Below are 13,376 nucleotides of genomic sequence, written 5' to 3'. Positions count from 1 at the left end.
TGCCATCTCTCTTCCTTGTACGCTGACACCTAATGGCAGGCACACATCTGAGATTTTTTTTTTTTTTCTAAAGCCTTAAGTTGTGTTAAAACCCTCTGTACTGTTGTAGTCCAAAGTGTGAGAGCTGGTGGGCATATTTTTGTGTGGTACTCACTGTGTTAATCACATTCTGTATATAGTCTGAGAGGCTTTCTAGAATAGGGGGTCCATAGAAGTGCTTAGCTTTCCTGCCACTATGAATTCCCTTATCAGGCTTTTTATGAAATTTGCAATAAAGGTGACAATAAGTATTTTTATTTTTTTTCTGATTTGCTTATTGGCCAGATAACTTTTTATTCTGGATTTCAATTTACAGAATATCAAAAACTACTGAGCCTCCTTTCATTCATTATTCTGCAGCTTCTTTCTTTGTGCACAGTCACCTCTACCATGATGTGTACCACTTTGTCACATAATATGTATATTGGGTTTTTTCTCTTCTGTACTGTTCTCCATCATTTCTTACTGGCAAGGAAGCAGGGTGATGGGTGTGAGGGGAAGAATGCTGTCACCTAATGTATGGTAACTTAGAGGAGTGCTACTTAGGTTTTTTTGGTTTGTTTTTTGTTTGTGGTGGTATATTTAAAATTAGTTTCTGTTTTATTATATTACAGGCCTGAATTCAGTCAGTAATGACCTCAGTAGTGCCTGTTTTAATGTAATCCCTGCTTGCTGACTGCTGTTCCAAGAATAAAAATCTAAGCCAAAAGATTTAATGAAATCCTTTGAGATTAGTGCTCACTGGGCTGGGGAAATTGCATATCAACCTTTTCTCTGTACTCTAACCATACGGTTTGGTATTTGAATAGGAGGGTGTCCAAGAGAGACAACTCTGAGTTCATCAATAATTTACATTTTTGTTAGTTGCAAACCTGGTATTTGGGATTCTGTTGCCATAGCAATCCATCTGGGCCTGAACGGATAGTGTTTTAAGTGGTGGTTGTATAGGGATTCACAGTGTGTGCTTTAAATCCCTTCTAAACTAATCCTCAGATCTGTTCTGTGACTTATTTGAGGATTCGACAAAACCAATGTTACTCACAGTAAAAAGTTTATGCTGAGCAAATTAAGCCCATAAAATATTAGAATATGCATATAATTGAGGACTGTAAAGTTCATAATGTATGACAATTTCTGTTTCAATATATGAAGCAATTAATAAATGCCCACAACTCCTTTTTTTTTCCAAATACATTTAATTTGTTGCACATTATGCAACTAGAAATTATCCAGACTCTGTACTGGTTATTAGCTAATTTAAATTTCATAATCGAATGCTAGCCTCATTTTCCCAGATGTCAGTTCTGTGTTTTACAGGATGTCAGTCTATTCATAATACTGTATAACTTCCACTTCCAATTAATCTGATTTTCTCTCTTATAAATAATTATAAAGCAGAGAATAAAATTTGAAATTCCTACTTTTATTTCTAACACTACTGGAACTGAGTTTTGAGATTGCACTGCTAAATTCAGTAGGCTAAACACCAATTGTTTTTTATTTGAAGTTTGGTTTACATTTTCCCATTCTGCCACCCAAAATTTCAAAATGGTTTATTCAAAAACTCCCAGATATACCACATAAATAGATGTCCTCAGGTTTGAAGGGTGATCAATAAACTCTTCAGCAAACCTGGACTAAGTTTCAGCTCTGTCAAAACCAGAAACCTTCTGAAACTGATTTCCAGACCTTTCAGTTTTTCATAACAAAAATGTTGTCCAGTTGTGCTCTCAGACTGTCACTAAACCGTAATGACGATGTATTAGCAGCTATTTGTTACTCCAGAGTTTTGCAAAATTCTTCCTCAATGTTTGAAAGAGAGGGAAAAATATTCAAATAACAGCCATATGCTCTACTAATGAGTGTTTAGTCCATAATCCTAAACAGACAAAAATTGTTTCTTCATGGAGTTTGTAAAAGATCACAGGTTCTTTCTGACTGTAAAAATAATAATAGAATAAAGAAAATCCAGATGGCCTAAGAGATCCCGAGAAATCTTTAATTATCATGCAGCTTGCCTTTTGTCTTCTATATTACAGTTCACAATCAAAGTGAAGCATTTAATAGAAGGAGCCTATTTTTGCCATGATTCTGTGATGCTAAAAGCATTCTTTGTCACCTGTAATAAATGTACTTCTACTCTGTTTCTATATGAGTTTTATAAACAAGAGTTTCCTGAAAAAAACTGCAAAGAATCCCTTATTTGTAGTGTAGTAATGTTTAATTTCATGAGCAAAGATAGGCATTTATATTCTTCAACTCAGTGTGGCTGACTGAACTTCATTTATTTTAGAAGTCCAGTCCCAGTTTAATGGGACTATTTCCATAATTGGTTACCGCTAAAGGTAACTGGTAACAGAGAGCTTAGAATTAAATAAAAAAGGCTTTGTTTTGATTGCTTTTGCTTATCATTATGACTCACTGAAGTAAGAGTTGCAGATCATTTACATGATTACTTAACCTAAAATTACATGCCCTAAAGTATCTTCTGTAGATACCATTTGTTAAATATAGATTATGCCTCAAAGGGATATTACAGATGTATTCAGGCATATCAAAATGTGGTTCTGTTGGTATTTCCAATGGTTTCATTACACAAAGTCTTCCCTTGCAAATATTATTGAAATTAAAAGGGAGCCTTGGAAGATACTAGCGGTACGACAGATGCTATTTGTAGCTTTGGAAATACAGTTGTCACTGCAGGGGATCTCCTGCACTGAAGACCCACAGGAATCCATAACCAAGGGTGAATGGATTGATCTTCCAACACATCTCATAAAAAATAGCCTGGGTTTAATATAAGTGATAGAAACACAGTTGAATTTCTCTGGTAAAATTTTTTGGTCTTTCTCTACAAAAGCAAATCTTTCCTGTTTATTTCTCTCTATATATTTTAGCTCTGCAAACCTTTGCAAAAAGTGCTGGCATTTAGTCTCCTTGACAACTGTTGATTTTTATTGATTGTTTTTGACTTAAGTATTCCAGATCTGCATTATGTTTTTCATATGTTTTGGAAATTCCATCTGTCAACTTCAAGGGAACAGGCAGGCTCTCTCTGTTTGCACTTAATGAAGCACCACACTACTCCTGATTTTGTTTAAATTTGCTTCTCTAGCACACAACCTGTATTTTTGTTCAGTTCTTTTCAATTAATACTCAAGTAAACATATGTCCTTTCCATTTTCTGTCTTTGCAGGAGAACAAAATAGTTAATCTACTGAAAGGCTTAGTAATATTATGACACAGCTTGACACAGACAGCTTAGAGAAATGGGGGAAGATTGAGACAGTACTGCGGAGCAGGTGTGACTTTGTGTATTAATTTCTCTAAGGCACTTGCAGTTACCTCTACTCAAATGCAAGATGTACACAGAGTCCTGAACCAGAACCCTGGCTCTGCACCCCGGGAGAAGGTTGAGATTAGAGCTTTTAATTGAAACCTGCCTCTGAGTATCTGAATTTCAAATCCCTTAGTTTGGGAGGGCTTGAATGACAAGGAGAGGCAAAGTTTTTGTTGAATCCATTTAAGAGGTATTTGAGTAAGTAGTTCACATTAAGTCTGTCATGGCCTGTACCAGGACATTTTATACAGCTAATAAGGAGCACGGAGCTATGTAAGGCCTGCTAAGACTATTGTCAGATGTATTACAGACTCTGGGAAGGAAATTAGTTGATCCCACAGCTGTGTTTTACACCAGCATCCAAATTATTCTAAACCCTTTGGAATAAGGGTTTCATATCATTGTCCAGCTAACTTTGCATTGTTCAAGTGCTCCGTAACTCCCCAGTGATGTCTAGGACATAGTGAAATAGACTGTTACATAAAAAAGCTAATCCCTACAGTTCAAAAAAGTTTAAAACGTAATAACAGTGTAATATTGTATGCTTCGGATTCATGGGCTATGTAGCCTTCAGCTCCAAACAGCTGTTACTTGTTGCCTAACAGGTTTCTTCAGTAGAGTGACATGCAAGTGAGTGATCCCTGGGATATCATAGATATTGACATTACTATACAGAAGGCAATACTAAATTTTTACTAAAAAAAGGAAAAAAATAGATATTTTTTTTAATCTGTTATATTATGAATCCTTTATTATTTGAGTCATGAAAGATGGTAGCCTGATTAATTTAGAGTGAGATGCTGTATGGAATCATGAATTACGTTTTTTTAAAGACCAAAGTGTTGTTGTGATATAGTTTGATGGTTTTAGATAACAGCAGGTTCATTTTTGTCTGACAGAGTTGATGTAAAATCAAAAATGCATTTACCTATCTTTGTAACTGTGCATTTGGCTCCCTGTTTTAACTTCATCAAAATTGGTCATCTTTGCATTTAAGTGCCTTCTTCACAGCTTGCTTCTACCTGCTTTTCTGTGTCAATGTTGTCCTTATTGCAAACCTTACTGCCCATCAATCCCAATTTTCTTCCTTCTCTCATGTAGCCTTTATTGATGAAACTAGTTAATAGTAAAAATCTGCAAAGCCAGTATGTGGTGTTCCTTCAAATCCTGCCTTTAAACTCACCTCTGTTGTGATGCCTGTAAACTGAACAAGAAGGGCTAAGCAGCTGCTGTGCTGTGATCAGTGCTTATTATGCTAATTGTCTGCATGAAACGATATGACTGAGGCGTCAAACACCCCTCCACAGCACGTCCCACTCTCCTCCAGAAATGGTGGGGGAGGCTGTGGCTATCCTCAGAGATACACGTTGCTTCTTCCTTAACTCCTCAATCTAATGGGATAAACAAGCCAAGATCTAATACAGCATGAGAATTTAATTTTGACCAGAGGATTGCCAGCCTCACAGTTGTAAAGCCTGTCACCTTCCCCGAACTGGGGAGAGCTGCAGGTGCCCAGATGCTATTCAGATGCCCAGGATTTGGTATGAGGTTTCAAAAGAGATTTGTTCCCTCAACCTGTGGATTTCCCATCTCTGCTGCTATTGTAGTACCTAAAACTGGAAACTTTGCCTTTTAAGGAAAAGGAACAATGTGGATTTTTCTTCTGGACAACTTAACAAAAAACAAAGTCCTTAAATCTTGGAGTAAGCCAAAACTAAATATGAAAATGGCAAACTTCTATGGCACAAATGAAACGAGGTAATTTTATGTAGGTGATAAATGCATGTATTTGTTTTTCTTACAGAAACGTGGAGTCCTGAATAAACAAGAAGAGAGTTAAGCAGACAGTCGGTATTGTGAACAGTAAGTGACCAGATTATGTACTCTGAAGCTGATTTTTTAATTTTTTTTTTATTTTCAGTTTTTTAACATGTCTAAGAAATGCAGTGAGCATTTCTGCCTTTTATCCAGCTCAGTGTCATTTCACAGGGGTAGACTTTTATTAATCCTATGATAATTTTAGGTAAGAGGCCCAGATAATCCACACAGTGTGTTTTCATCACTTCCCATACTGAATATATTGCCTTTTTCTTCTCAGTAAAAGTGAATTGTAATACTAGAAAGTACCAAGCTAAAAACTGTATTACACTGAGAATTGCTTACACCTGAAATTTTGCGGAAAACCACTTAGGTTTATTAGCATAGTCAGCCATCCTGTGGGTCAGCACATGAGTAAGAGAGTTTTACAGGTTTGTCTTAACCACTTAATCACTGACTAATTGTTTTGAACTGCCCTGGTCAGAGCTGTGCTGTTCATTGCACAATATGACCAACCCCTGGTTGCACTGGCCTTTGATAACTACAGCTTTATAAAACATCAAGAAATAAGACTACTCGCTGAGACAAGAAAATGAGTCACGGTTGTGTTGTGGATCATACTGTTGATGTCGTCCTTTGAAAAATATCTTGGGCTGCTGGTGAAGCACCAGTTGTGATAAAGCAGAGAACAGACACTCCTTAAGTTGCCCATATTAAATAATATGCCCTGAGAAACGTAGCAGGTTGTATGGGTGTACTGCATTGCTGGGTATTAAAAAGTGGCAGTATCCTTTGAGAAGCAAAGCAGGTGGATGTGTATTAAGGCATTTCTAGTAACAGTTCCAACAAAACAGTTCCACAATGCTAGGTGCTAATAGAGCCTGCCTTTTTCTGGGAGAAGATTGCAGACAGGAAGTAATGCACAGAGAATATGTGCTCCTCAGCACCGTTCTGCTTACAGAAGATACATTTGACAGTATATCATGGAGTAGGATCGAAGGAATTTTATTGATCTATATGAAATCTCTATTCATTTAGCCAAACTGGCATATGGAACAGACTAGTTTTGGATAGAAATAAGTTTTGAATATTTTTGTCAAGCAGTAAAAATAAAACTCTTTGGTGGCAAAGAATATGTATGAACCTCAATAGCCAAAAAATGCCCAATATATCTCTGAGCATCCAAGTTCAATGATGGGTTTTAACATTATGTTTAATCAGACAACATGAAAGGAAATGTGTGACATTTTGCTGAAGCAGAGAGCAACATAACGCTTGTTTAAAAATCTGTACGTTTATTTATATGATGTACTAAACTGTGCTACCAGTTGGCATTTTTTAGATATCTAACAAATAATACATATCTTCCAGAAGATCATCAGAAAAAAAAATCTAATGTTTTACACAAATTTCCCCAAACTCTTACTTAGCTATTCCTCTTCACTTTCCATTGCTTCTTCTGTCAATTAGACTTGCCTTCAGTTTTCTCTTCTTTCTCCCCCATGACTTACGTGGTTTATATTCTCTACATGCTGTCACACCTTTCTGCACTCTTTATCTTTCCAGTCTTTTACCTACACAGCTGATCTGCTCCAACTTCAAAGTTTCTCCTCATGTCTCCCACACAGAGCCATGTCCTCTTCTTCTTGGCAGAGCTGCATTGCAGAATGTTCCCAATCTTTGGCAGATTTTGAGCTTGCTATTTCTAGTATTGAGTAGATACTGTGCAGACCAAAAGCAGTATTGGTATTGTTGGGTAATAATATACAGAATAATGCTATATATGTATATATAAGGAACTTGCGAAGGTTTGCAACATAATGTAATATGGGTCAGCTCTTACAATTTTGGCATGTGGAAAGATAGATGGAACTTCTGGGAGTTATTATTTAATGCATGGGATACCTTCAACCAAATCAGTTATGCTCTTCACCTGGATCTTAAGCTTTGGCAGTAGATGACTGATAGTTACGTGCATAAATACTAGCAATTCCAAGTAATTTGTATATTTCAGCTGATGTATGTATATAGAAAATCTGTGGTGTTCTAGACCTATTTGTAGAAAGTAGATTTGAATCCTGCAGACACTCAAAAGATTTTCTCCTCACTTGTATTCCTGTGTCAAGTGGTCAGAACTCACAGGCAGCTTTTCAGAATAGTGTGGATTTATTTGTGTATAGTAATAAAAATTTCATCAGCTATTATTGTTACTCCATCACATGCAAATCCTCTCTCTCCTGCTGGCAGAATATGTTGACAGAACCTTTTCATAGTATCCATCAGTTAATTTTATCAGTCATGGTATTATGATTATAAACTACAATCTTACAATAAATAGATAATTACAAAAATGAAACTGTACAGTGGTTATTTAACATTTGTAATGTGTGATTTATTTAACATTCTTTGGAATATACATGGGAAATTGGAATAATAAAACAGAAATAAAATTACATTTATCGCTCATCTGTCATCAGTGAGCAGCAACGTTACCAGCTTGATCAGGCTATACATTGAGCCATGTGGAGAAGTTCATGTGTGCTACCTTCAGCCTGCTTAGATCACCCTTGTGAACTGTGTGTTACTCATACAGCAAGTCATTCTTCTGACACTGGGACTGATAAATTGTGGATCGTTGTTTTAAAATACTTCGTTTTTCTCAAGCTGAATTAAAACCTAACATTTAAAATATCTAGTACTGAGAGGCAAAGATACTGGATTCCAGATATTGGAAGAAGATAAAATTAATGTGGTTCTTATTAAGAAAAAGATAAAATAAAAGTCGTAATATATACTGTATTTTGTGGGGTTTAATTGTTCTCATCTTTGTTTTAAATGCAAGGGCCTTTGTCATTTGGCTTTGATATTGCAAAAGATTGCAGTCATCCTTTGTGGAGGAGGGGAAAAATCTTGCAGTATGTGTTCCAAAAAAGGCGTCCATTGTCCTCACACAGTCAGTAGCAATTCAATTTCATCTGCCACATACTTTGGTTTATCAAAAATAATGGACATCTTTGGTGGCCAGTGGTTAATAACATGTTTTTAATTATTTTTGTTTAATAAAGGCAAGTTCAGGTAATGTGACATAAATTAAGAGATTGCACAAATTAAGTGCTAATACAGGAGGAGGTGGTCAAACCGTGCTCTGCTGTGAGCAGATGAGAGGAGGCTTGGCCTGCTGAAAATGATTGTGTGGGCAGTTCAACTCCATTATAAGTAGAAGAACTGAACTGATGTTAGACTTAATGGTGAGCTCATGAGGACGCAATATTGCTGTTGTTTATCCTAGTATCTATTTTGAAAGCTACTGTGTTTGTATTTCACCATTTACCATATTATATCTAGACATAAGTAGTGTACCAGAGATGAAGTAGCTAAAGGAAGTGTCCCTTGGTTTTGAAAGTATTAGTTTTGTAAAAGTTGAATTTATGAGCCTTCAAAAAGAAATGAGCCTGTGGTCTCTGAATGTTCTCTACTAATCACAATAATCTTCCCTTACATTAAGATTTCAATCTTTCATCGCAATATAGTAACCTAGAAGCAGCATAGAAGTGCCCTCATTCCCTGTGCTCCCAGGTTTTGTCATTGCCCATTAAAATTAATGTACATATACTGCAGGCTTGGATAAAATAGTTCATTTGAGTGTTCACACTATCTGAATTCTTTAATGAGGTCTTCCCCTAAATTAGTTTCACTTTTAGGGTTTTTTTCCTCCCACAGTGGCAGTATTAACTTTAGGTAAATTATATAGTAACATTTGCGTAGTGTAAAGTTGTTTGTTGGGTTTTTTTTATTATTCTTATTTTGTCTGTTTTGGTTATCATGTTAAGACTGTTCAGAGTAGTATATTCTCTGCGACTCAAAGTTCTGTGCCTCAAAACCACATTTTTCTTATTTTTATTGATCTTGTACAGACACAGCTCTGCATTTTTTAATGTGAGATCTCTGACACAGATTTAAATTCTGTACTGCTTTGAGGTATGCTAGTTATGCAACCTAATTCTGCAAAATGGCTCTGTGTTTACTGTACTTTCCCTGGGGCTTCAGTTTAGTTGTCATCTATCATTTTAGCACTGTGATTGATTACTCTCTACTATTCTATTATCTATATGTCTATTTGCTGCAGCTTCTCAGCTTTTTCTTCAATTGGTAAACACATACTTTCGTAGACATTTTCAAATGATGTGTTTTCCAAGTGCTCCAGAAGTAATGTAATCATACTTTTCTCAGCTAGGAATTTAACCATTTCAACCATTTAATGGTTTCAGTAAATTATTAGCTGATAATTATTTTTGGTCTATTCCGTAGAAGTTTTGCACTGGAAATGTGTTGTATTTTCCATTTTTCTGTATTATTGTATATATTTATTCTGAAATACAAGTATATTTACCAACTGCTTCTTTGTCCACCAAAAAAACAGTAAAGAAATAAGCACCTTTATTAAGTGATGGAGCCAAATGCCTGGGTTGATGCTGCTGCAGTAGACTTTAACCGCCTTTGCACATTAGGTTTCAAAAGCAACATATTTTATTAATTTGCTTGTTGCAATTTCACAAGCCAGCTTCAGTCAGTAGGATTAACATGTGCTTGTTTTCTTGTCTTGTATACTGTGTTCCTGTACTTTAATTTGCTATTTTTAAACATTACATTGAATATCAACTCAGAGTAAAATCGTTCCCTCTTTTTAAAAAAGGGGGGGGGGGGGGGGGTGGAGGGGTGGGATTGCCTTAAGTCATACTGTGTATACATTCAGCAGCAGCTTTACACAATTACTGAGGCAACTTCCAAGAAGCTACTATAATGAACTGCCTCTATGATCCACATATCAAAGATATTTTAATGACAAATTTTCTTTTCTCCTGCAGTTTTTATTGTGGCTTTATGATATCTGTTTTTGAATGGGGAGCTTAATATTTTTTTTTAAAAAAATTACTTATTAGTTACTGATTGTATGTAATATTTGTAATTAAAATCTCTCAGTAAGAAGAATTATACTGTGGCATCATAATGCAGCTTTGCTGACGTTGGTAATTGTTATTGTAGTCCTATCCCTAACTGCAATCAAACAAAATGAATAGACATCTGCAGTGTTACGTGCTTTTTGGGGGCAGTTTGATGTTCTTTATTGTGAGACCGAGCTTTAATCAGTACTTACAAACTTGTGTTTGTAATTCATAATCTCTTTGCACAATCTAAAGACCACCAGGTTAGCTTTGGATATGTATCGTAGCAATTCCCAGTAGGTGAGTTCCAGCCCACATTTTGTTAGAGAATTGGAGATAGGAAGTTCTGTCTCTGTTCTTGCAGTGACTTATGATTTGATTAGGAACTAAGAGAAAAGACTTTATTGTCAGATCCACTATTTCTCATTTATAGTACGTGAGGGTTAACTCAAAAAATAACTAACATGATACAAGTGATTACACATACACAGGTTAAAGTGACTCCCCAGTATGGAGCTGGTGATAGCTAAGGACCAGTATTTGGCAGTTTTGGATCCTTTGCAAGGACAAGTTTGTTCTTAAGTGATGATTTTCTTTGTTTCCTTCTTTCAAAATTTCACACTATAGAACTTATTTTGAAGACATACAGTCTTCATAAACATCACATTTTGACAACTTTTCTTATGTGAAAAAAATAATTCAAGTAAGTTTATTCAGAAATGAGAAAAAATGCATCTTAGACCGGTCTGCAATCATATCTTTAGGTTACTTGTATATTGACAACGTTTATCTCTGAAAATCCAAAGAGAACAGGAAACTCAGTTACACATTTTCTCAGGTAAAGAAAAATGTTTTGCAAAGCCATTACCAAAGATAGCACATAAAATTATATTTTATGATGTTATTCTACTGTGTTTATATTGGTATGTGAAGTGCATGTAGAATTCTTCTTGCAATGAATAATTTTGAAAATACAAAATTCAAAATTTAAGTACATTTGGAAAAACATAATTCCTTGGATTAGGATTTTTGTAGGGGGGTAGGGGGGTATACTTTAGAACAGCTAGAAATTAGGAGTGATTAAGAGTGCTCTGGAATATATAAAATATATTAGCAGTTTGTCTGCAGTGTGCTTCTGCTGCTATACCTTCATTTTTGTACTGCAAGCTATAGAGGCAAAGACGTGGTTTTGCTGTGAGAGGAGCCTCTGCACAAGGGCTCTTACAGCTGTATTGATTGACGTATTTCATACTTGTGACTCTTGTACCTGTGCTAATAAATGGAACAACACTGATTGAGCTGAAGGCAAGTTCTTGAACATGGTGGTCATAAAGCACTTAACATGTAGGCTGTGTTTCCAGTCTTGCCAATTAAAAAGCTTTAGTTAAGTTGTTAAAGATCTTAAGATTCTGTTTTTTCCATGAGCCATGGGAGTTTCCGTGAGTATTTGGGAGTTTTTCTCGTTACTGCCTGATTTCCATGACTGCTTCAGTCACTCCAAAATGTAAAGGTTTAGAAGTGTATTTTTTTATTGAAAGTTGAGATTTTGACACAATCATATGGGTCCAGAAGCTGGAGCTTCCAAGGATGACTCCCAAACATATATTGCAAAGTCTAGCAATACTGTGTAAAATGCATAGCCTGGAGGTCTCTGCTAGTACTGTACAGCAGTACACTTCAATCTTTCACATAATAGGTCTCCCAATACCTTTTCTGTTCTAACAGAAATAGTGTCCAGACTGCTTTTATGCCATAAGCCTATTTCAATCATCCTTGTAAGTTGTCATGCCAAGTGAGAACATTTGTTTTAGGAAGAAAGATGAGAAAAAATGAGTAAGATGACTTTTAGACTGTGCAATCTTAACCATTTTTGATGGGATTCTGCTCTCAGAAGCATGTCTCAGTGTTTGAATCTTTAGTTTAAATGAAATGCTTAACACCGAGTTTATTTAAAGGTCTGATCTTACTTCCAGGATAAGTTAAAGAACTTTGAACTCCATTAAACCATTAGATAATAAACCACTAGTTTTTAAACTGTTAATAGTTTATCCTGTAGATAATAGTGATTCCTCAAAAGAATAATTTTTTTTGTGTTACGGTCTGTTGGGCAAATACATATTTAGGTAGGTTTTAAAATGGAAATTACATCTGAACTTTATAATTATGTACTTAGACATTTCTTAAGTGTAGTAGAACCACAAGCTTTTTATATATGAAGCTGTATGCTCATCAAAAAGATCTAAATGTTTGCAGTACACAGCTGTGCTTGTAATAAGGAATTATTTAATCTCAGTTGCTATATTGTTGTCATTTTTGAACGTTCTCTGCAATTTGACTGTTTTCAACCTCAGTGTCTGAACCTATGACCTGTCAGACACTCCAGCTGCACTCTGGAAAACGAGTCCACATCCCAAACCTTGTGGACTAGTTTCATATCCATTTAAAAAGAAAAAAAGAATTTGAAATCTGTCTTCCTTGAAAAAAGTTGTTAAAAAAAAGAGATAGGTTATATGTAACATACATGAAGCCATTGTTAATGCACAAGAGTTTTGCAAGCCCCTTCTTTATTCTATTTTCACATTTATTTTAAAGGACTGCTTCCTCCAGAATTAATAGTCATCATTTATATTAATAATCTGCTGAGTAGGCTCATCATATTACATCACAACTAGAATTCTGCTTCGACTAGTTGGCTTTGAAGTGGAACCAGTGCCTGTGGAAAGTGGTGTGGTGCTGTCCAGCCCCATCATGGACCATTTACCATGGCTTTCACAGCTTTCTGGCATTCACAGGAGTGTGCCTGCTCTACCTTGCCATTCATATGTGGGCTGTCCTTCATGGCTCATCAATAGTGAGACTTCATTTCTGCCAGTCTCTTTGTGGCAATGCTAGTAGGGATCACACTGTTAAGCTCTTTCCTGAATTAGAGGAAAGTTTTTCTTGACTTGTCAAGCATTTTTGGTGTAATTTTTGGAAGTTCTATTTTTATTAATATATGTCTCTTGTGTTACATTTTCACTGTGCTATTCTGAAATGAGCTTCACTTAAACTAACTTTACTTTTATTTTCCTGTTGAATTTTGCCTCACATCATAAGGAGTGCTTATGTAGACCTAAAAAAAAAAAAAAAAATAAGAGGAAGAGAAAGAAAAGACATGGAAGAAATCTAGATGTCTGCTACTGAAATTTTCCAAGTATATGTTAATGGACATAAGCAACTTGCTTAAACCCTCTTGA

General features: G+C 35.7%; 1 protein-coding gene across 4 annotated transcripts in view; it reads left to right on the top strand.

The window, feature by feature from the left end:
- SYT1 (synaptotagmin 1) overlaps positions 1-13,376 on the top strand; it is a 357,409-nt gene that overhangs the window by 122,130 nt on the left and 221,903 nt on the right. For all 4 annotated transcript variants that reach the window (XM_056340298.1, XM_056340294.1, XM_056340296.1 and 1 more), the window contains one exon: positions 5,184-5,242. The gene's annotated coding sequence lies outside the window, so the exon portion shown is untranslated. The remainder of the gene's footprint in view (positions 1-5,183; positions 5,243-13,376) is intronic.

The sequence above is a fragment of the Falco biarmicus genome, chromosome 5 (assembly GCF_023638135.1).
Source record: "Falco biarmicus isolate bFalBia1 chromosome 5, bFalBia1.pri, whole genome shotgun sequence".
NCBI lineage: Eukaryota > Metazoa > Chordata > Aves > Falconiformes > Falconidae > Falco > Falco biarmicus.
This window is presented reverse-complemented; position numbering and strand designations above follow the sequence as displayed.